This window comes from Eutrigla gurnardus (assembly GCF_963514095.1).
Source record: "Eutrigla gurnardus genome assembly, chromosome: 5".
NCBI classification, from domain to species: Eukaryota; Metazoa; Chordata; class Actinopteri; order Perciformes; family Triglidae; genus Eutrigla; species Eutrigla gurnardus.
Window position 1 is genome coordinate 23,631,586 of NC_139919.1, and position 24,284 is coordinate 23,655,869.

General features: G+C 44.2%; 2 protein-coding genes across 2 annotated transcripts in view; both read left to right on the top strand.

The window, feature by feature from the left end:
- The window catches only part of LOC311013133 (ras-GEF domain-containing family member 1C-like), a 102,740-nt gene that overhangs the window by 54,227 nt on the left and 24,229 nt on the right, over window positions 1-24,284 (top strand). The window lies entirely within an intron of this gene.
- col23a1a (collagen type XXIII alpha 1 chain a) overlaps window positions 1-24,284 on the top strand; it is a 104,855-nt gene that overhangs the window by 26,684 nt on the left and 53,887 nt on the right. The gene's annotated exons all lie outside the window — the stretch shown is intronic.

Genomic DNA, 24,284 nt, shown 5'->3' on the forward strand with positions numbered 1-24,284 from the left:
ATTGTGTAGAAGTCTATGAGAAAGTGAACATTGTAAACAGTTTATCCTCTTAATCAATAGTTACAAGTCTTCTTCAATACAGCATGATTATAATATGTAAATAAAGCAAGGTATGCTTTAGGGCGTGGCTACCATGGCGTCGCTACTGCAGCCTTGCTAGCATAGCCTTGGTTCCGTCGCTACAATGCTATCATGCTACCAATGCAATTAGCTACTCAGATGATTTCCACAATTAAATATTTTTTTTCTAATTTATTTATTTATTTGTTTTCGATAACCTAATTTAATCGCTAGTAATTTTTTTTTGTACATATGTCAGAACAAATATTTTCTTAAAATGTTTCTTAACAAAGCCCTCTGAGTAGGAAATGGTTTACATTTAGCTTTTTGGCTTCCTGACTCTAATGAATATAGAACGGTAGCCAGACTCGGGGCCCCTCGTGGGAGTGTGTACTGGATGCCGATGGGTCAAAAGTCTGACATCACTGTGGCAGTATATCACACCGCAGTAGGCCAGGGTTAGCACTGATAGCACCCAGTAGCATGATTGATCACAAAGCCTTAAGCCCGTCTTCACCGCGGTCACCCAACCACGGAATCAAACGCCCTTACGTGGGGCATCAGAAAGCGACCTGATTGGCCTGAGAGAGACTTCTGGCAATACTTACCCTTCCTCTGTGGTCTTCCTAGCTTACACTGTTGTTGTGGGAATGAGGCTGAGACTGGAATGATGTCTTTAAACTGTGTACAGATCCTGTTCGGACTAATTCAAACACATGGGTTATTATAAATGTTTGCGTCTGCTCTGTTTTTAGTGGCAGATATGCTTTATACAGTCTTAACGAACACGCACAGACACATCTTATTTCCTACAGGCGCACACACACATATACAAACACATGACCTTAGCTTTCCAGAGTACGCCCCTGTGGGTCGTTATTCCTGTCATTGTGTTTATGGATATAAAGGTGCAGGTGAGGACATGGAAGACGGTTTCCCATCTGTGTATTTTGAGTTTATATAATAGAATATTGAATTGCGTTTGTACTTTTGATTATTTAGTTGTTTTTCTGTTCTGATGGCATGTGGCAGACAGCAAAGTGCTCTGTAATACTAAAAGTAATCCATTGCAGTGATCATTTTATTGCCTTATTTTCATTGGCAAAGCTGCATTATCATCATGTGGTAATAAACAGGGACAGCTTTGAAAATGAGGAAAGATTGATCCACAGAGGGGGGATTTGATTGGCACAGAAGGAAGGAAATAAGTAGATAAATGGGGAAAGTAAACAATGAAGGTAAATCTTCAAATCTTGCATTCAGAAAGTTCCGACATACAGGAATTGAGAGAATTATGTCTGAAAGTTTGAAAATATCTAAACATTGCTGTTATGCTTTGACCAATAGCGAGCAGCTGTATAATATATATATTTAATTTGTCTGTCCCAGCACTCGGCTTGTAGCATTCACTGGGTTGTTCCTCGGCTGCAGCTGGGACTAAGTGTCTCGCTCAAGGCCAATAATGTGGTAGCTTTTGATATGGCGAAGAATACTTCTCATTCACTTTCCCGTCCCAAATCTTTGTTTCCTTTCCAGCCAACCTTAAGGCGATCATCACCCCCAGTGATTATGGGCTAATCAATCGTATTTACTGCCTGGCATGGAACAAAAAGGCCCACAGATAACTGCTTCTTCTGCACTGATGTGGACCCTTCGCAGTCTGGTCATAGTTAGCTCTGGTGAAATAGTGCACATGAAAATCTCAAAAGCCACTTCTATAAAGGTCCACTAATGTCAGAAGATCCTAACAAACAGCACATGGTTCCCGTTTTAGGGGAGGCATCTCAGGCTGTTCTTGTACTCGGCGGTTTGCTGCTCCAGAACCAACGAAAGGACTGACACGTACGATAAATGTCTCCTACAGACTTTTCTACTTATAACTAACTTATTTCTAGTTTTTTTGTTAATCTCCTCATTCTATCGCCATCTCTTCTGTCCTTTGCTGTCGTATTTCTATCTCTCTCCTTTCTCTTTTTTTTTGCATCAGCAGACCTCTATTTAAATATAAGTGTAGTTGGGAGTCAATTTGTGAAATTTACAGAATTTATGGACCGTGGCCCACACATCAGTGTAAAAAAACCGTAAGCAGATACACCCTGAAATCAGATCTGCCTCTCCGTGTGATAATCCCGCGCACACGCCTGTGAAAGCGCTCGAGCAGCTCTGCGGAGCTCAGCGCTGTGCAGCTGACGGCGGTCTGTTTGGTGACCTGCCTGATGAGGTTCAGTCACGATGCCTGTTAAAAAGGAAACCGTAGCACCAGCTCCCACTGTGAAGCCCAGCAACAGTCCGGGATGAAATCCAAATGGGCTTCTCGTTGGATTGTGTGAATCTTTTCTTGCGAGACTCGGTGTCTCGGTCGCAAGCTGCAATGGGATGTAAATGAATGAATAGTTTGTGTTGAGAAGCTGGCAGCGCGCTCAGAGGAGAGGCTTTTTTGTTTTCGTTGGAGCGTCACACTGGCCCTCGTTCCACTCCCACAACCCCCGTCAACCAAGACTTTCGCTCTGTGCACATGTGACCCCGCGGCTTGTTGGTTACTGTTATCAATGGCGGCACTAGATAACACTTTTGAGTGGGGAGGATGCTTGACTTATTTCATAGACAAAGTCGTAACCCTCCGGAGGAATTCCTTCACAAAAAAGCCCATGTGTTTAAAGGATAAGTTAGAATCCAGCGCTAAATCTTGGCCGCCCGCTTCCCAATCTCTCCTGGAATAAAAGGCTCCGATACGGGTCTGAGGAGGTTATTAACCAGCCCGGTGCCTCATGTCGGTGACTTCATTACAAGAAGACAAAGTCAGAGTGAGCCTGAAGCTCTGGCCGGTGTTTGAAGGCTCCCTGGGGGGCTTAAGCTGCACTTTCATGGAACATCCATTTGTTGGAAAACCAGGGTCTTACAGTCTTCCTGCCCCCTGTCATCTTATTCCTGTCCAGTTGATCCGTCATCTGTCTCTCACACACACACACACACACACACACACACACACACACACACACACACACACACACACACACACACACACACACACAATGTTAACTCACGCTGTCTAGCTGAATGGATATGAATCTGGGCTTATTGTTATCTGGATGCTCATTTCCTGCTTCTCACACCTCACTGCCCTGTCCTTAAACACACACACACACACACACACACACACACACACGCACACAAAGCAAGCCCAGGGGTCGGAGGGAGGGAGATTAAGGAGCTAGTCATAGGGGTTAAAGGTTACTAAGTTCCTACCTCCCAATGATTCTGCGTCGGTGTGGTGTGTGACCGTGTGCGACCCTGTGCTCGTGTGCCCGTGTGAGCATGTGTGCGTTCAAGGTGGACAAAGCGGAGCTTGTGTGCACAAGTGCACAGCTGCGAGGGCCACGTCGCGTTGATGAGGTCTTAATCAGAGCGCTTACAGCTGAGGTTACAAGGTCGCCGGGTGACGCTAGGTTTTGATTGGGCCCCTGGGAACCTGACGGAGCCCGAGGGCGTGAAGGCACGGTGGCGGCGGAGGGCCACAGCGCCGTGACATGGCCGATTTCTCTCGGTCAGTGCACCCAGCATGCCTTCTTTTTTTGCACACACACACACACACATATGTGATTGTCCACCACACACAGACAATAGCCAGAGGTTTCGTTATTATAAGGCAGGAAGAGCCTACTGTGTGGTTAAACCACGCTCTCCAGCCATCATCTCCTATACCTCCAAACCTTTAGACTACCAGACTCTTATCTCACACCCTTTCCCAGCCTGCAGGGTGTAAAGTTGCTTTGAGCACAATGAAGGCTATCAATCAGCTGAAATCTGTCATTATAAATGAAAGATTAAAGACAGGAATGCTTTATTAGACCTTTATAGGGAGTCCCTCTCCTCACTGTGCACTGCTTGATCTCATGCCAGGCGCCTGGGGGAAAGGATGATTCACACGGTCGAGAGTTTAGTCTGCCTCTTTCAAGAGTGGGAGATCCGTGCACACATTTTGTGTGTTTGACATGCTCAAAAAGTTTCTCAAATTCTCTTGAAATTTCAGAAAACGTCTGAGCTCTAAATCAACCAAGAGTGGCTACTGGACACTGGACTTTCCCCCCCGCCGGCCACTCAAGGTGATTTATGACAGCGGCCTTTTTCCCAGTGTGTTCTGGGAAAGCAAAATTAGGCGGTTTGTGACCAGAATACTGTAAGAGCGCTAGTAGACAATGTTGGCGACGTGCTGCCAGCAGGAAGAGAACATCCTGACCACACACATTTTTATAATCAATGGAATATTCAAACAAGCAGTATGGTGGAAAACGGCTTCCAAGCGCAAGAAGATGGACTGTTTGGGGTCAGAGTGATGAGATTTGTGGCAAAACTTTACTGTAAGGGCAGCAGAAGTTCCAAATAATCTCAGAGGTGCAATTTGACTGTTAATAAAATACAGATATACGTATTGAAAGCTCCATAAATTGCTTCTGAAATGGACCAAATTTCCCTAAAAGGGACCTCCATGATGTGTTTGCCATCTGAGGCACACTTTAGTCACATTCAGACTTCCAGCGAACATCCTGTTGTCCCTGAGCAGAATACCTCTGTGATGGGCTAATGGTCTTGTCTGTTGCTTCAAAGCACTTTGGACTTAGCTCTTAAAGGTTTTGTGAAAGGATTACCATGAAGTGAAATATGAAAGTAGTAAAGGTGAAGCGGGGGTCACTGCAGAGCCGTTCCTCTGGTTTTCCTCCATCCAGCTACATTTCGTGGGAGGGACGGCAGTAGTCAAAGCCAATCAGTTTCCTTGAATCCTTGTCAGTGTAATGCAGTATGCATTACACAGACAAGGATTCAAGGATGTCCTGAACACATCTTATATGCCAATTAACCTTTCATGTACCGTTATATTTACGCAGATCCTTTAATATTCAGTATTAAATCACGTTTTAGTGATGCTGAACATCTGGAGGAAGATGCTTTGCAGCGCTCTGACCTTTTCTCAGGATTACTTCCAATCAGAGGCCTTCCTCTCTTTTTGTGAAAGTGGCGACATGTTAGAGTGTTTACTCTCTGCCCAATGCTCGCATGCTCTTGTTTATTCAAGCTTGTGCCAAAGTGTTCTTCAATGGCTTCCCCCGAGATTAATAAGTGGGCAGTTTCTGGCGACGGATCAGTGTGCGAGGACGAACGGAGGACGCCGCGCTGCCAAGTCGAGATGCATCCTGCGGTTCGCCGCTGGACTCCGACGCAAACATCTCCTTCCACTTTAATGCACTCAGCTGTTGGAACGACGGAGGCTGCCCATACACCCGCTTTACTCCCTTCCATATTTTCACATGACTCATCCGTTAAAACTCCTCCATCCGGCCCGCACTTGCATTCTTTACCACTTTGCGTTTACTTTCTCTACACCGAAGACCTCCTAAGCTGAGCATTAGCCGTCCCGATGAAGAGAGGCGGCGGTTCAGGAGCTCCATCATGCTCACAGGAACATTATGCGGATGAAAGATTGTCTGTTATCCCATCTGAGGTGGTTAACTGCCATGGTTTCATTGTTTTTCATATTTTCCGCCTCTATTTTGTCTTTTGACGTCGGTCGTATTTTCTCTAGTCAACTTGTGTTTTGCATGTTTTGATATGAAACAAATCAAGAACACACACACACACACACACACAGTCTCAAGCACTGTAATCAAAGCCACATTGGTTCATTTCATCCTTTCCCTGGAGGATCGATTGAGGTAATTAGATGTGAGATGCCGTATTGCGACCATTGCAACATAACACTTTTTTTTCTGTTACAGTAAAGTAAAGTGATGTAGAGCATCGTAAATATAGTTAATATACAGTCATACAGCTGCATTAGATTACTCATTGAAGTAAAATCAATAAATCTGCATCTAACACCATTACATTAGTATTTGAGAATTTTGGCACGGTGCATGTATGAAGGATACAGCTTGTGCACAGAGCGACGTGCTTCAGCCCGCTGCGGGTCTGTTCTGTGTTACAGCTGCAGTTTGTGGCACTCTGGGTTTTTTGGACTGCAGGGTGTATCTATAGGGAGATTAGTGGCCTTCCGCTCACTCAATAGGCTCCCTTAGTTTTAGGACTTAGCTTTGTCACGACAGGCGGGCGAACTGCTTTTCCAAACAGGTCTGTGGTTCAGCCTCAGTCACTGGGTGACCCACAAACTGGACTCGGCGGACAGGAAGGGAAACAAGCAGAGGAGAGAGAGGCATGTGGGAAAAATGGAAATTGTAATGACATAACCCCCCTGGTAGTTTATTAGGGTGGGTGCATTATTTAAATTCGGTTTTTATATCATTCTACAGCTTCCCATGTGTGTTACTTTCATGTATTTAAATCTGAACATGGAAATCATGGTCGAAGCACCTATTCTTTTGTGTCATAATGCTGTTTTCCAAAACCCTTCTTAAAGCGTTTTCCCACATGACCTGATGTAGGTTTATTCATGATATATAAAATATAATAACACCAAAAACAAGCAGTGGAACCTTATTGATTCTATTTGGAAAAACCCTTAAATAAACACCATTATCCATCAGAGGATGATCACAGATTAAGAGGTTGATCGTTACAGTCTATTAATCTGGGATTGACCGTTGTGTTGCAGCATAGTGCTTAAACCAAGCGCATGTTAACCTCTGCTCAGCGTCGAGATGAAAGACAGACCTCCTTCTCTGTGTTTTGGTTCTCTATCGCTTTTGTTGTTTCAGGAGGCGTAAAAGCCTATGAAAGATCTTGATCCAGTCAGCTCCATAAAGCGGGCGGGGGTGATGGAGGAGGCTGGGGAGAGGGACTCCCCTGCCAGGGGTTGCCAGATGTGTGACCTAGCCCATCACTCTGCAATAAGAGCGACAGCTGACTCGCAGCTAGAAGCGTATGGGAACCCGCGTCGTTGCATGCGGTCCAAGAAAAGAGGGAATACAGCAGAAGACAAGAGGTGGAGATACATGAGAGATGGGTAAAGTGAGAAATGGGCAATCCCAAAATAAAAGCTTGGGGATAAGTGAGAGAGACAATCTTGTGTTCTTGAGCAGCTCACATGCAGTTTAAGTGAATGAGGCTCCTCAGCCTCAAACAGCCTTTTTCAATCACTAACAGACTGCGTAATAAAACCAGTGTGTTGCACTCCTTCATTCAGCCTCTTTTGTCATTCACCCCCCACGTCCCCACTCCCCGTGTAATTATCTTCCTCACACTGAGTCAGGCTGTGCAGGTTCACCAATTTGTACAAAGCTTACAGTGGACAGGAAAAGGCGATAGCGATTTATTAGCCAAGTTTGTGTTTTAATAGACTGCAGACGCTGCATGACACGGATGTCCGCTCCCATTGGCGGAGGGTTTTTTTTTTCTCATGCTCCGATTGGCCAGTCCAGAGATGCCAATCAGCGAGCCGATGGAACGGTATCTCTGTGATCCGCTCGGCATAAGACCCCCCCCCCCCCCCCGTTGTGCAGAGAGGCTGGACGCAGCAGAATGAAAACGGCCACATGTTGATCCGTGTTGTTTTAGCCCTCTGGGGAGAGAAGGAAGGTGATAAGGATCTCTGCAGGGTTTAAGCCAATCCCTGTTGTTCTGTGTGTGTGTGTGTGTGTGTGTGTGTGTGTGTGTGTGTGTGTGTGTGTGTGTGTGTGTGTGTGTGTGTGTGTGTGTGTGTGTGTGTGTGTGTGTGTGTGTGTGTGTGTTCTATCTAGCTAATGATGCTTGAGGTTTTATTTTTGAGTATTTTTTCTTAAATCATAAGAGTAGGTTCATCTATTACTTTAGATAAAGTGTACACGACATCATGTCCCTAACGTATCGAGTTATAAAAAAAAGCCCAGGAAAGCGGTTTCATTTACATATGGAATTTAAACATCACTGTTAATCACTATTGTCACAATGGAGCGTGCATGCCTGAATGGCCACAGGAGCAGCACAACCACAGGGCTCAAGTACAAGTACCGCATATCGCTTTTAAACCCTTCTGCCATGAAAAGCCATCCATTATCTCCAAGAATTAACGATGGAGTCCAACATGACGATGAATCCAGCTCTCCAAAACGATCATTTATAAATCACATTAGAACATAACCAGTTTGATTTCCTCCTCGGGCTCTACTAGTGCTGTGTGTCAAAACCGAGCTGGAGAAGGACAGGCATGTTCAATTACTGATGGATGGTGTGTGTGTGCGTGTGTGTGTGCGTGTGTGTGTGCGTGTGTGTGTGTGTGTGTGTGTGTGTGTGTGTGTGTGTGTGTGTGTAAAGTAGCTGTAATGAGAACAGCATGGTTCGAGCAGCAGAGAGAGCAGAAGAAAAATATTGAGGAAACATAAAACAAAATCCCGAGCCGACTGATATCAGGTCTTTAACAGAACGTGTCCTAACTAGACTAAACACCCACTCATGTATAATTGATTCATCGCACTGATTGATCAAATTAATGGCAGTTTGAGTAAATCACAGAAGTCGTTTATCACGTGAGAAGACCATAACAATATGGCGCGATGCAGTACAATAACGTTTTCCAGGCATAACCCTCTTAAACGTTACCTTGCTTTTTCTCCGTCACGTCGTTTAACTTTAACTTGAATTCTGTCGGGCTCATGATCTGTGGAGAAGACGCACGTTTTCTCAATCAGCTTCTTACGGTTTCGGTTATATCACATGATGGATTTGTTTTTGTTGTTTTTCTCCTCACTGCTTTGGCTTTCACATAAAATAGAAGGGATTTTGTCACCAGTCAGAACTTGGCAGTATTTGAAAATGTGATGAAAGTTGTGAAATAGGAAATGGCAGCATTTATGTCACATTTTTACCCAAAAAGCATTACAATGTGTGTTCATTCACACTCCGATGGTGCTAAATGATCAAACCACTTCCACACGGTCCTGATTATTTAGATTAGTGGAATTTTGGAATGTTAAAATACATTCTAGCTTTAACTTTAATCATTATTAAATCATTACATATGGAGAAAGTACGTTTTCAGAGGCTTCAAGACCTCACCAAGACGAGGGAGAAGGAGAAAAGATGGATCAAAGTGTGTGATAGAGATTGGTTGCCTGTCTTCCCCCATTCAAAACTACTTCACGTTTGCTCCTCTAATGTGGAAAAAGCCCACATGTCATTTATTCCCCCCCGTTCCTCTCTGGAGACAGTAGGTTATATTTCATTGGCCTTGGGTTTGTCCATGTGTGTCTATGAGACTCCAGATCACGACCAGAGGGAATACAGCTCAATAAATCCTGCAGCCATGTTGAATGGAAGACTTCCGTGCAGGTTGTGTCGGACGCGGAGAGATAACGAGATTTTCGTCGGCTCATGGGATGGGCCCATACAATGAGATGCTGCAGGCAATCGAGCCAGTGGCCTGTGTCTCCCTCTAACAATGTGTCAAAGACAGTCGGATGATTTTACATCGGCAGATGGTTCGGCCGAGGTCTGCTTTTTGTTTCCGTCGGCCTCTTTTCGCATGTCTCCAGCATGTGTCCTCGAGTCCTCAGCTGCGTTCAAGGTGTGCACGTGTTGTCGTGCCAGTGTGTGTTGCTCTGGCCCACTGTGGGATTGCATTAAGATCACACATCTGCTCTTGTCAGGTTGTTGTATAGCTGTGCGGCATCATCGCTTATCTTCGCGTCTGTGCTCCGATTCAACCTGTCTCTCACTTGTCCATTTACGTTGTGGAGCGGATGCTTCAGGCTTCGGGCTTGAAGCATGACTTTTTTTGAAGTGAAAATGGAAGCGCAAATCTCGGTCGATCCTTGTTGATCCAGAACTGTTAAAAAAAAAAGATGTGAAGATCCTGACTTTGATGAGCTGCATTGGAATAATCTGACTTTGATGAACTCTGCTGCGGTAATCTAACTTTAATGACCGTCGGGGGCGAACGCTGCTGCCGCTCACTCAGGAGTCAAAGAGGCAGGAACCTCGGTGAGACGGGGAGGAGGATGAAAAGGTGGTCGGGGAGGATTTATACAGTGAGCCAAAGTGAAAGTGAGGGATGAAAGTTGAGGGTTGATGCAGAGATGGATGGAGAAAGACAGGGATGGACGGAGAAGAGTGTGCTTGAAAAGCAGCACGAGGGAAGTCTGGGCCGATCTGTTTACGGTCGCGTCGTCTTCTCTGCTCCGTCCGTCAGGAAGTTCCCCTCTGACCACCGTGAGAAAGGATAACTTCCTTCCTTCTTCTCCTTATAAATCAGTCAGAGGGTAGAGAGTGGTCATTAAAGTGCCAATGCTTCTGATTCATGGGCGATCTGTTCTGTAGTTGGTAGTCTGAGGCATCGTTTATGGGGTGGTGGACGTTTCGCCAAAACAACAGGAAGGATTATAGATATGGTTTCCTGTCACATCCTCTGTCAGTGGATGAAAGATTCATGTTCAGTGTAACGCAGCTTCTCACCTTCCCAGCTGCCAAAAGGCTCCCCCTTGTGTCCAGACTCCAATAAATATACCTCCAATATATGATCAGTCCCAGTCATCACAGTGGACCGAACGTGAGAGAAAATTGGCATTTTACAAATGCTTTTAAATATCTGCTAAAAAGTATTTGTTTTTATATATAAATGAATTTAACCTCTTTGATTTGTCTCATATTTATGGATCAAACCTGGGGCTGGATGGCTTTTTTTTTAATTATTGTCCATTTCTCTGGGATGTTGTTCTGGTGTGTGCAGATCTGTTATCTGCTCTTTCATTCACTTTACAAAGTCTTATACAAATTAAGGTTCTAATAATGAAAATATTTATGATTATAATAACTATTAGGATCCTTAGGTGACATGTTTACTGTCAGTATGTTTGTGCTCTTCCATCTTCATGAGGACATTTTTGGAAACATTTGGTTGAAATCTCTGTGCAGACTTGTTTTTAGTGCTGAGTCATTGGTGAAGGTGAAGGGTGAGGGTTAGGCATGTGTGTGTGTGTGTGTGTGTGTGTGTGTGTGTGTGTGTGTGTGTGTGTGTGTTGTGGTTTGCATGAGGGGTTTATTTTGATTGGAGAGCTGAGACATTGGTGGACAGCTAAGTATGTCACTGCTTGGCTTGCTGAGGGTTTAAGTTCACACACACACACACACACACACACACACACACACACACTACAGCCTCATGCATCATATGCAGGCATGCATTTATGCATGCACACTGAACTTCATTTGATTGTTATTCTTTACCGTTAACCATTCTGTTTCTTTCCCTTCTCTCCCTCCCTCCCATCCTCACGATGGCGTCTCCCTGTGGTCCTCCCTCCTTCATGTCAGGTATGTGGTTCAAGTTTTCCCCTCCAGCTCTCCCCGTTTTTATCACGCTGCCACATATTCCCAATTTTCCAATCACTGCCTCTGTGCTTCTCGCTGATATGTTAAACCACCCCGTTGTGAGGGCATTCAACACACGAGCAGGAATGACCTCCATGTGTCGGAGCCAGCGGTGGTACGGACTGCTGCATATCGCTGTGGTGCATATACTGTACGCACGTTGACAATGCGCCAGTAAATCTCATTAATCACAGTCTTGTTTTGGCTCTTGTGTGTCGGCCATGTGGAAGTGATTTCTGCGACCAAAACACGGTTTAACTCCGGGCCCTGCGATGTATTCTACTCATTCAGCGTTTTTCTGGACTCGTCAGAGTTGCTCACACGGTGACGCGGCAGTTATTCACCCCGTCTAAGAGTACATCCTCACCATTTCTCATCCCCTCCTTCATCCGAGGAAGGGAAAGACTACTTGCTTTCTGCCTTTTTGCTTAAAAAGTGCAACGAGAAACAACTTCCGTATGTCGAGTGTAGGCATGGTGCTTTGAAGCGCATGTGTCTGTATGTGTTTGTGAGTCTGAGTGCATGCGATCTCATCCTTAAGCATTTCCTGATGCGTGCCTGGTGGATCTGGCTGCTGTATACATCCCAGCAGAGACATAAGTGACAAGGACCCCTCTTTCCCTTCAACCACCTCTCAGACTTGTTCACCAGGGAAGGCTCCTGTGGTCGGGGTTGGTGCAGTCAAGAGTTCAGGGTGTCTGCTGGTTAGGGTTCAGGCCAAAGGACGAGGGCTAGACTCATCGCTATCTTCTGTCTGCCCTGCAATGATTCAGCCGTGACGGAGCTGAATCATGTCAGAGACGCACATCGAGACTTTGTCATCACTGGTTTCAGCACCATCTTCAATCTGATGGTGGTGATAAGTAGCATCAAGAACATCTGTGTTTTTTATTGAGTGTGATTGTTTGGGTATAAAAAGCAGATAAAGACGTCTTTGTGAGTCACAGCATGTCTGACTTGTAAACGGCATCTTGTTTTTTTTTTACAATGAGAAGTGACACGAGAGGGTGAATATAAGTGAAAAGAAACACTGAACAAGACATTATTAGGCGTCCAAACTGCTACAATTAACCTTCTTGTACTGAAAACGCATTGTGAAAGGGTTAATGTTGTAAGGAGAAAAGATGGACAAGAGTGGACCGGTCAACATTGTGGTAACGACCTGCTTTATCTTCTACTTTGCTCTAAATGGGACCATCATTTACAAAATGAACATCGGGCTGAAGAAGAACTGAAACTAGTGATTGAGGCCATAAACTCATGTTTACAATCTTTACTGAGGTAATCAATCAATTAAAAAATATGGACTTTTCCTCATAGGCTTCTATATCAGTCGCCCCCTGATGGCCATTAGAAAGACTGCAGGTTTAATGAACTTCTGCATTGTCTCCACTTATCAGAACTGGAGTAGTTCATCACATATCACACTTTTTGACCCTGTTGGGTTGCCGTAGCCCTGCAGCAGACCTGACTTGCAAAATGATATTAAGTTTATTATATTTGTGTTTAGTGCAAAGCACATTTTGAGAAGCCATGCACTTTTTTTTGTTGCTGACCGACCAACATCTGTAGACCTTACTAGCTAATCTCCCAGCCTAATTAAATTGTCATTGTAGTTGTACAGGCTTTAGATCTGAGACTACTGTGCTTGTAAGATACTTTGTTTGTAGATTTCAACAATCGGAGAGTTGATTAAACACGTGAGAGCGAGTGCCAGTGAGCGAGGAAGCCTCTGTTGTCTCTGATGACGGTGTTTCTCAGCGGAGGCTCGCCTGGTTTCCCGGCACTTCAAAAGGACATGCATACAGTACAACAACAAACTCAGAGCTCAGCACTTGCGACCACGATTGGATCCCGACTGTAGAATCAAAACAAATGTGATAAAGCAAATAGGACCCCCTCCCCTGGCCCAGCGGATGAGTGCTGGGGAGGGGGGCACAGCTTGGCCTGCTGGGGGGGCTCTTTAATGTGCCGGGGAAGCGTCACGCTGGAATGCTCTGCACAAACAAGCCTCGGCTCACATGTGTCGATGGCCGGTGTGTGTGTGTGTGTGTGTGAGTGTGTGTGTGTGTGTGGGGCAAGTGGTAGGAGTAGAAATGCAAGTGTGTATCTGTGTGCCAAACATAGTCCAGGTTTCGTATGGACCTGGTATCGACCGCAAACCCACATTGTGGTTGTCAGTGAAAACAGGCCTGCAGCGGATCTAAACAGTGAGGATTTGGCTTGAGCTTTTCCAGGTTTTCTGAAATCACAGGCTCTGCCAGGGGTCGTTATCTTTATACAGTGGTCTCTCCGACGGCAACGATGTTACTCAACACAAATTACAGTTGAGCAGGTCCGTTACCTCCGTTCGTTTACCTCACATTGCTTTTGCACCACATGTGGCACATAGGCTGTTTCATTTTCTCGCGGGGCCAGGATTCACTCTGTCTCTCAGCTAGCCTGCGTCTAAAACAATTGGTTTTCTAAAGAAACACATCTGGAAAAAGTATAAAAAAATGTCTTTGAATTTTTCTCTTAAACCCGTATTATGTCCGTATTATAGAGGAAAATAAACACATTTAACCTCCGCTGCATACCAGGTCTACATCTATCCACACGTTGACAGAAGACCCTGAACATAACTGACATCTCAGTTATTTCTTCACCAGAAATTCAATTCAAATATTTGATTGAATTTGATTAATGAGAAAATCCCCTGTAGGCCCTCAAAGCACGATCTAATTCTGTCGATGTATATTCGTGTTTGCGGGATATTAAACATGTGTGTTGCGCCGCTCCACCCCCGCACCCCCCTGTTCTGCTGGGTCGGGTCGGGTGTGAGGTGAGGCTGTCCTGACCCATGTTGAGTGGGGTTGTGTTTGTGATTAGACTGCCATGATTGTCTGAAGTGTAAACACATGTGAATAAGCAGGTAGGAGTTCCTGATTGAAATACCTGGAGATGAAGGTTTTAAGGCGTTTTTATTGTTTTTAAATCACGTTAAAGAAAAAAAAAACCTATATCTGGTGTAGATTATGCAAGACGGACTATTTACAAGTTTAGTTTGGATATCCAATCCTAAATGAGTAAACAAGCTTTCTGGAGTGGTTTATGTTTACGTGTGTTTTGTGTTGATGTGAGCCATTTGTTGGTGTTGGACATTGCTGTCTTCAGATGCAACCGTTACCAACTTCTTCAGCCTCGTTTACATCGTCGTGTAAACATCTTCATGAACTGCAGAATATGGAGCCACAATAAAAAATTTGTAATTTTATTTCATTTGAATATGGAGCCCCAAAAAAAATATATGTGTGAATGACGGGTCTCTCATGTTTGAAATGGTTGGCCATCTGTCCTTTCATGCTTGATGGCAACCACATTGATGGGTTCGCCTTTTATAATTCCTGCCAAGCACTAAAAGGCAAGACCCGCAGAGTCTGAAGGATTAACCTCTCTGAGACACAGAGGAATAAAAGGGATGAAAAGCACTTTTGATTAGAAATCTGTGATTTATTAGCGTCTTCGTTTTCGTTATGAATGATGCTGCCTGATGATTTATTGAACTTGTGACAGGGAGGTAAACACGACCTTGGGCAGCGTGGAAAAGTTCTTTTTTTTTTTCCAGACTGCCTACGGTAGCATTCACATTAAAGCATCATAAAGTTGAACAATGTGCACGGGCAAATGGATTTTCTACACCATTAAAAGAAGTCTGGAGGTATTCTATAACCTCCCTTTTCTCAACAAATCCCATTTAAGACCCAAATCAGCATTTATTGCCACAGTGTGGCCGAAGCTTATTCTTCTGTGCCGTAAACCTCTGTGGTCCAAAAACAGTTGTACTCGCTGACAGGACTCTTCATTACACTGACAAATGGCTGCAGTTTATTTTGAGCGAATCCCGCATACGTCCCGTCCTGCTGCTGTAAACACTCACCAGTGTGTCAGAACCGCGGCTGAAAATAGTCCCCCAACAAATGACTCTTGAGTAACATTTGCTTTAAAAATGCTTCACAACCACAAACAAAACGAAATAATATAATAATAGCACAACAAGTTATGCGTGATCCATTTCTGTCAAAGTGTCCCAATGAAGACAAACGACACACTTATATTTGTAGTTTTTATAGGAATTTTCAGTCGCCGCCGATGCGGATTTCTAACCTCGTCCACGGATGATAATTAACTCCATTACATCCGAATGTATCCACTGATTGTGATCCGACTGAGGCGAGGCGGCTCTGTGCCGTGAATCACGTATAACAGCTGGAGACGCCAAAAATGAGCTTTTTGATGTGACTTTTACATTTATCTACTGTAGTTTTTCTGTGCTGCGTAGTGAATTAATTCCCTGGTCGGCTGCAAAATTACACATCTAATTCACCTGACAGCACACGAAAGCAGAGTCTTGCTTTAAACAAGGCAAACACTCATTTACACACATGTTATATACGTTTGTGTGCGTTCTCTCAATCTTTCTTAATCAGTAAAGTATGTTGCTGAAACAACCAAATGGCCCTGATTTAATAATTAAAAAAAAGTGTGGATTCTTGTGAAGGTGACTGCGTTGAATGAAACAAACTACGGGCCATACAGTGTAATTACATTCGTGTTTACACAGCGTACAGACAAAGAGAAACATCGGAAAGGACTATTAACCCCAGCGACTCGGTGCTGATGCATCGGCTCGGCGGCCGCTCACAAACATGTGTTCTTTCTATCAACGCATGCGAGCGATCCCGAAGCTTTCTGGCTGACCTTGTTCTGCCGTTTTCCCTCCTCTCCAGCTCCGCTCATGGCGTCATGTCAGAGACAATCAGCTCCATGCTGAGACGTCGGGTGAAAAGGTTAAGTGGGACCTGACCCTCTGCTCATTATCCTAAACCTGAGGTTGGGGGGGGGGGGAGACGGAGAATAAAATAGGAGTGGAGGGTGGAGTCTACTGAGTGAAAGTGGGATTTCATCCACATGTGCATATCTACATTTTGAAGACCATCTAATTATAAGGAACAGAACTTGTACACTTTCAGTTTGTATTTTTATCATGGAAACTTGAACGCAACACGAAGATGGAAACATAGCTAGCAAGTTGGGAATAATATAAAACAACAGAGAGAGAAACACAAAGAGAACGAGTGGAAGTGAGGTGTAACAGTGTTTAAATCAAAGTTGCGGGGAGTTGGTCGCTCCGTGTCAGCAGCCCTCTGGCTCCGAAGCAGACCCCGGAGCTGATGGATGTGGTGTAGATCTGCGACGCTGTGTATCCGCAGGTTGGAGCCTGACCGCTTTCCGATGGACTTCTGAAACGCCCTTTATACTCCGGGGCTCCGTAAATCTCAGCCCACCGCCCGAATGAGAAAACTTGGGGTCTCCCCCCGGGACTCGGCCTCATTAAAACCTATTTCTCCCCATGTCATCAGGTTCTTCACTGTCATATTTATTCGTACAATATCCTGATCGTATTTCCTCTCTCAGCTCTATTAAATCATTGTATGATGAGTACTTTAAAGTTGAATCGGGGGGAAAAAATAGCGTCCAATGTCAATAGCATGTAGGGTTAATGTGGAGCAGCCTGATATCAGATGGTCTGGTGATGGGGTAACAGATTTCAGGTCTGTTGGAAGAGTTAAGCTCCTCGGGCGATGGGAAAGTTTCAGATAGATATCAGAAATGAAAACGCCGTCCCAGCTGCTCAGAAGGACAATATGTGTGTGTCTACGCCATGTTTAGAATTAGGGAGGGACCGTTTACATATTTAGATTTTCAGCTCGCTATGAGTCTGATTTAGCAGTGTGCCAAATGTGTGTCAATATTTGCATTTGGTAGAAAACTCCCCTTTTCTGAATCGATTCCACCGTCGTTGAATTGAACCCAGCTGTAGCATTGTGTGTGTCTTTATTGCGCGCCAGTAAATAGTCCTAAGACACAAGCAAGCGCTCATTCATCCCTGATTAAGAGTCCTCGGCCCTCATTCGTTGAACACCAGAGGTACACTTGTTGACATATTACTTCCAGGAACTACAAAGAGAGCGGCGGGTTGGTTGGAAAGGGGGGTCGGACAGTGATGCATCGCCTTTATTTAGCAGGGACAGATGGCCCATTACTGCTTATTACAGGCTGTTCCCTCTGCTTACAGCATCGTTTTTTTCCCAGTTAGTACAGTAACGTGGGCTCGCCTTAAACACAGATATTGGCACATGTACATACGCCCCCACCATCTCTTTCCCACACGCACATTTAGTGCTGTTGTATCAGAGAGGCCTCCTCAAAGACCATAAAAGAGGCCACTTCTCTCTTTAATGCGCGTCTGCAGCCTTTTAAAATATGTCTGACATATTGGACGCTGCCATCTGATTAAGTAATGCTGGTGCGTGTCACGTTTTTTTGCATGCGGCCATTTGTTTGTCACGGTTCACGTTCAGAGCAGCTGTGCATCAGGCCGTTCGCCGCAGCACAGATGAAGTGAAGTGATGGAGAGGGGATGCTAGTTATGGGATAAAAGCTGGAAAGACATGGAGGGAAAATGCAGGCAAAAAAAGTTGTTGAGTGGAGAAGATGCAGGAATGCCAGGAAAGAGTCCAACAAAGTCCTGGTGCCTTTGGATAATTACTCACATTACTTACTCATTACAGTGTTGTTATTACGTCTATATTGTAAAAAAAATCACATTTTGTTTGCCACACTGATCTCAGATAACAAAGGTTATAACACTCACATAATTGACCTTTGCTCTCTTTAGAGTTACAGTGAGGTAACATCTTGGTCCAGATGTTTCTCCCTTTGAACTCTCCACCAGAGGGACACATGCTGAGCATCTCTCTTTATCACTCACCACATTTTAATTTTCTTTCATATCGATTTGCCGAAAGATTAAAATGAATGAATCGGATCGAACTTGGCATTAATTGTATCAAGACCCCGTTAATTGATGCATTATTCCCAGCAGTATGCACACACATCAAATGCATGTCATTTTTATGAAGGTGATGCGGACAGTGAGCAGATGCACAGTGTTTACCGATCTATAAACACGGAGCATGGCATGCTGATTGCTCTTTTGTCCATATTTGTGGTTTCAAGTCTCTGTAAGTGAACTGAACTGATATGCTTTTGTAAAACGGCTGACAGCTGAATGATGAACACATATAGCTCATCCTCCCCAGCCTGATGAACCGCCGCTCTAATCCTTTCAGACGGGCGGTGCTGGGTCTCCAGGTGTCAGGGAGGGCCGTGCGTTGTCCTCCCTGTGGAGCTCAGGCTGATGTAGGAGCATGTGCCACAGTTTGATCCCCGTGTCAGGAGACTCCTGTTCAGGCTACAGGTCACCTCGGCCCTGCTTCCTCCCCGCAGGGAGAGAGGGACACCTGATCTGAGGTCCTGTCAAGCATGGTTAACTAACTCCACACACCCAAGGGGCTGCAGGGCGGTCACTGGTGTGGTGGAGGGCGAATACGGACCTTTTTGTGCCGTTGCTGACATGCGTTTCCACTGTAAATAGTGATGTTACCTGAATGAGTCAGGTTTTCATGGGACTCATTTTTCGGTTCACTGGCTTTAACAGATTAGCTCAGCCGTGCTCTGCGCTGTGATTGGCTGCAGACCTCAGAGAGAAGCTCAAAGAGAAAAACAGACAAAAAAAATATACAATACACATGAGGTAAGCGTTTCTCCTTTTTTTAATGATCAACCATTAACATAATTAGCTTAATACTGACCAAACAGCATATACTAATTCTGTTCAGACTGACGATTAAGCCCACTTTAATTTAATTGATTTCAAATGATCAGAAGAAAAGTCTCTGGTGGACAGATGCAGGCCATAAAACACACCTTGGAAGCGTGTCCCAGTCCGGGAGGTGTAAAGTGTCTCCAACCCTAAACACCATTATTTAAACCACTCTGCCTGGACCCGTTGTTAAACAAGAGATGGGGACACTTAATGGTTAGCGTATGATGTGGATGCAGAATATATAATCACAGCTTGTTGTTTTCTGTGATGAAAACCTTCTGCGACTCTCACTGACTTCACTAAAAGTCTCCCGTAGAGCTCGGTTAGACTGTAGGAAGACGATGCAGTGTAAACAGTGGTTTGGGTGTTTGTGACCTAGCGCTGTACTGTAAAGTTTACACCCCAGATAATCCATGATCATGCATCATTTCTCCGCTTTTTAACGAGTGCTAATTAGCATTATTATAACTATCATTATAGCCGTCATCACAGAAGCCCTCTCTTCTGCTCAGTTTCCTTCTGCTCCTCATTTCTGAAAACTCCCACAGAGGAATTCCACCCTAAATTGTTCATCTTTAACGTCCAAGTTACATAGAGAACTTTGTGGTTAAAAGCCAAAGATTTTTTTTATTTTTTATTACGGGTTGGGTAGCTGTCAGGTTGCACAAAACAAAACTGAGAATATAACAATGAGACATCAGAAATATTGGATGCATTTGTGATCAACACATTTTTCATGATTGTTAAGCTGGATTTATATTGTGAGACCAGTATTTGACCTTTTTATGTGCCTGTTTTTCATGAATGTCTCCATGGCATGATTTCCAATAATCCTGCAGTTACAGCTCCGCATGTAAACTCGGGTTTAATCACTAAACACAACACAAGCTCCTGCCAGTGCTTTATGATCGCTTCAGGACCTGTCACAGCGAATGGATTCTTTTTTTCTTACAAGTTCAAAAAGAGTTCCCAGAGTAAAAAAAAACACAATAAATGGCTCACAATAGAGCCTTTGTGAAGCCACGACGAGAGAAATGAAAACTCATAACCAAGTTTTCATAAGCTTGTCACTTTTAGTCGTGCAGATCGGTGATGAAGGTCAAACGTGACTTCTCCAGTGCCACAGTTGGACCGAACCTCACGCTTTCATTTAATATATCCTTCTAATGGGAAATACAAAGAATCTTCTCCTCGGTCATATCTCTTCATTTCCTCGCTGTCTGTCTTGTTTTCCTGTGAGACTTTGTCTTGGTGATGGAAGGGATCTGCTGCTGGCTGTAGTTTGATTATCTGGTTGACAGCTGGTCCGCTTGTTTATTTTTCTATTGATCTCCGGCGGCGTGATGCTCGCGAGCGATCACGACATCGGCAGACCCAGGTCGGTGAGAAACTGAAGAGATGGATGGTCAGATGTGTGGACTGTGACGTTTTGCATCAAAGGTTCTTGGGAGTTGTTGGGTTTGACACATCTGACTCATCATTGTACTGTAGATATGAATGAATGAATGAATGAATGAATGATAAAGTGGCGGTTGTGTCTCAGATCGGAAGATTGGCAGTTTGAATCCCGGCTCCTCCAGTCTACATGCCCAAGTATCCTCCTTACTGAACCCCCAATGACCTCCAATGCTGTGCCATCGGAGTGTGTGAAGGAGTTAGATCCTGATGTGCAGGCGGCTCCTCTGCCATCAGTGAAGGAATGTGTGTGTGAACGGGTAAAAGTGACAGAATATAGTGTAAATCGCCTTGAGTAGCTAGTTAGCTAGAAGGCGCTATATAAATGCAGGCCCATACACACCATACAGACAATTATACACGGATAGATCACCTCCAACACGATTTGCACCAGGAAATATTTGACTTCTTAATCCAGAAATGTGTTCATTCTGTGTTTATCAACGTGTTACCAGCAGTTTCTGTGCTTGCCTGCTGACTCATAAGACAGCACATGTAGCATCAGCCATGGTAACATGTGTCATGGTCATAGACTGTAAATACCAAGTAGACCCATTGGTTTGTGGACTACAGTTTTGAAGTCTTGAGTTTGGCATTTTCACCATCACCATCTTGGATTTAAGTCTTTATTTTTTTGACTAGTGAATGAAAAGGGATCATATTTGGACAGTGGGGGAGCGACTGGTGCATCGACGAACACAAGTGGCAGAGCGGCAACCTTACTACTTCTTTTTGCAATCGCCCCCTGATGGCCAGTATAGAGGATGCAAGTTTAAGGCACTTCCGCGTTGGCTTCACTATTCAGGACTGGAGTTTGGCGTGTGGTTATGGTGGCAGGTGAATTCTTTCTAAGCAAGTACTTTCTTCTACTTCTCTCGTATTACAATCTGTCTCAAACGAGGCCCAGAAGCAACAAAGCTAAATGAGCAAATATTTGTCCTTATATTCCTTCTCTTTGCATGTTTAAAATATGACAAAACCGAAGACTAAGTGTCTACAGCTCTACAGACATTTTGAACCAAAAGAACACACACACAAACAAATATTCTTCTGATTTCACCTCCTCAGGCGTACAAAGAAACCCTTGTAATCAGTCCTGCACCAGTGCACATGTGCAGCGTCGAGGGGAAACCTCTTCCAGGCTATTGTGCCATGTTATGTGTCTGTCTGTCCTCAGGCGTTGGAACAGGTTTGTTCCACTGGCTGGAACTGAAGAGAAGGGCAGGTGAGGCCACACGGCCTCCTGACCCCTTAACCCTTGCTGTGTTAACCTCTGGCACCGGCTCTATCTCCTTTTGCCGCTAACAGGATGCAGCGGTTTGCCCCGAGAGGTGGCTGTTTGCTCTGTCCACATGTTACGGCGTTTTTGACCCTGACCGGACATTCCCAGACCATTCCCACACCTCTCACCCCGCCAGAGAAAGCCTCTCCACCTTTCTCCATCACTCATCCTTCCTCGCCTCCATGTTCACCGGACCTGTCTTTTGGCTACATTCTCCTTAACTGAATTACCATCGCTGCAGGGGGGGGGAAAGAAGAGCCAGCCACGAGGATGGACAATGAATGACAGACGGACTCATCAAAGAAGAGGCACTTCTTGCTGGTTTTTGTTAACACCGTGTTCTGGAGGGCTGATGATGATGGCGATGATGAAGCTGTGAACACATTTGTGGGAGCCGTGAGGAAGAGGAAGCCCTGTTAGTAAACTGTCCCGATGGCCGAAGCCACAATTGGGCCCCAGTCAAACGTCCTGATGTCTGATTTGTCAAAACAAGCTTGTGATCGCTCTGTTTCCGAACTCTGTCTGCTTTCCTTTATTCCTTTGTTGGGCTGTGATTGTTTGTGCATGTCATTGCATAAGAGCCCCATGAAGCCCCAACCGCACGTCTGCGAGTCTGTTCGGTGTTGCGGAGACAAAAATCGGTGTTGATGTCCTCACTGTCGATCTCTCGGGGGGGCGGTTGGAGAAGACAAAGCCTCCTCCAAAAGCACAGTTGGCTCTGTGAATAAAATGTGCCCTTTTCATTATGAACTGTGATTTGAGCTGTTGAGCTGTTGTTTGTGCTGTTCTTTCATGGATACAAGAATCCACAGCCGCAACAGGACAGTGAAGCTAGCCGCACTGTTCAATGAGGGAGCCATTAAACATGGACAGATCAAAGCTTAGAATAAAGCATATTTATAAGCACTTTTTATGGATTTCCTGCTGAAATCCAAATGGTTGTGTTTATCTACTGTTGCGTTAATTTATCTCAGTGTCTGGAGACCTTTGGTCGGGCCTAGTGGCCTCAAATATTCAGACAGATTACAGTTTGCCATGTTTATTTTACGTCAACTGCCTTTTTGTCGCAGTTTGACATTATTTGTCTGTTTTGAACAGAAAGTTTTTGCTACTTTCTCAAACTTGCATTCTGTTTCTTCTTCAAGACATTTACCTTTTATTTGTTCGTATTTAAGGAAGCTTCCAAGCCATTAAAAATCTAGCAACTGCCTTTTTTTCTCATTTGAAAAGAGATTTGATGACTTTACTTAAATACAAGTAACACATAAAACACTACATTACAAGTGTATGTCAGAAAAAAGTACAGAAGTATCAATAAATATTCATAAGTATTAAAAATACTCATTATCTACATTGGCTAATTAAAGAACAAGCATAAAATGGAAACACTCAAGTAAATTAAATGTCCTTCAAAAATGTATTTAAGTACAGCACTTGAGTAAATGTACTTAGTTACGTAAATTAGGTACCTTACTTAAATACTATGTTACACCATTGATGTGTTATTACTTGTTTATTACAAATGTATGAACCTTGTGTTATTATTATGGTGCTACAAATACCTTATAGTGTTGACAAAATATCCATAATTATTATTTGGGAAACAGGTTGTTGGAGTTGTTGATTATTTCCTGTCAATCAGCTAATCAATGAATCAACCATCCCTTTAAGCACCAATACTGAGGCGTTAAGCATGTGAACAAGTTTAGCAGTACAGTTACTTATTCCCTGAATGACGAATGAAAGCGGGACCATCGAGAATAATTTGTGCTTGAATACACTTCAACCATGTCTGGCAATTGGACTGACAAAAAGCTTGTGTCCTCAAGGTGTCTGTGCATGATGTCCAAAGGACAAATGAAGTGAGACAGGTTCCTCCTCGAGGACAGAAGCCTAACTGGAGACATGTGGTGTGAGGTGATGCGCCCCGGCCAGGTGTGTCGTCCCTCCACCATCTGTTTGCATAGCAGACCGGCTGAACAGCACCTCGGGACAAGCTCATTGTCTTCCTCTCCGGTGTCTTCTCGCTCCCCCGCGGCCTCATGCATGTGTGGTATACATTTTGATCAGACCTGGATTAAACAGATGTTCAAATCTGCACTATTAATCCTATCTGTTCACACTCATTGTTGGTGCCTTTCAGTAGTTCCTCCTCTCATCTGTTTGCCATACATACTTTTGTGTTATGAAGAACAGAGGGAGACCCAGAAAAGCATCTTGCTTCTCCTTCCAGAGTCCAAGAACAACAAGACCTTTTACTGGAAAGAGGCCTCCGAAACTGGCCGAGCTGCTACACATGGTTTAAAGATGAGGACATACATGTATTATGTTTATTTTAAAACATTTTAAAGAGGGAAATCAATGTTGAACAGCTGTTATACACAATTACTTCATGAAGGTCAGTTAAAAAATGTCCTTTGCCATGAGAAAAATTCATTACCATGTCAAATTGTTGTCTTGAGGACGAAACGTTCCACAATCTCC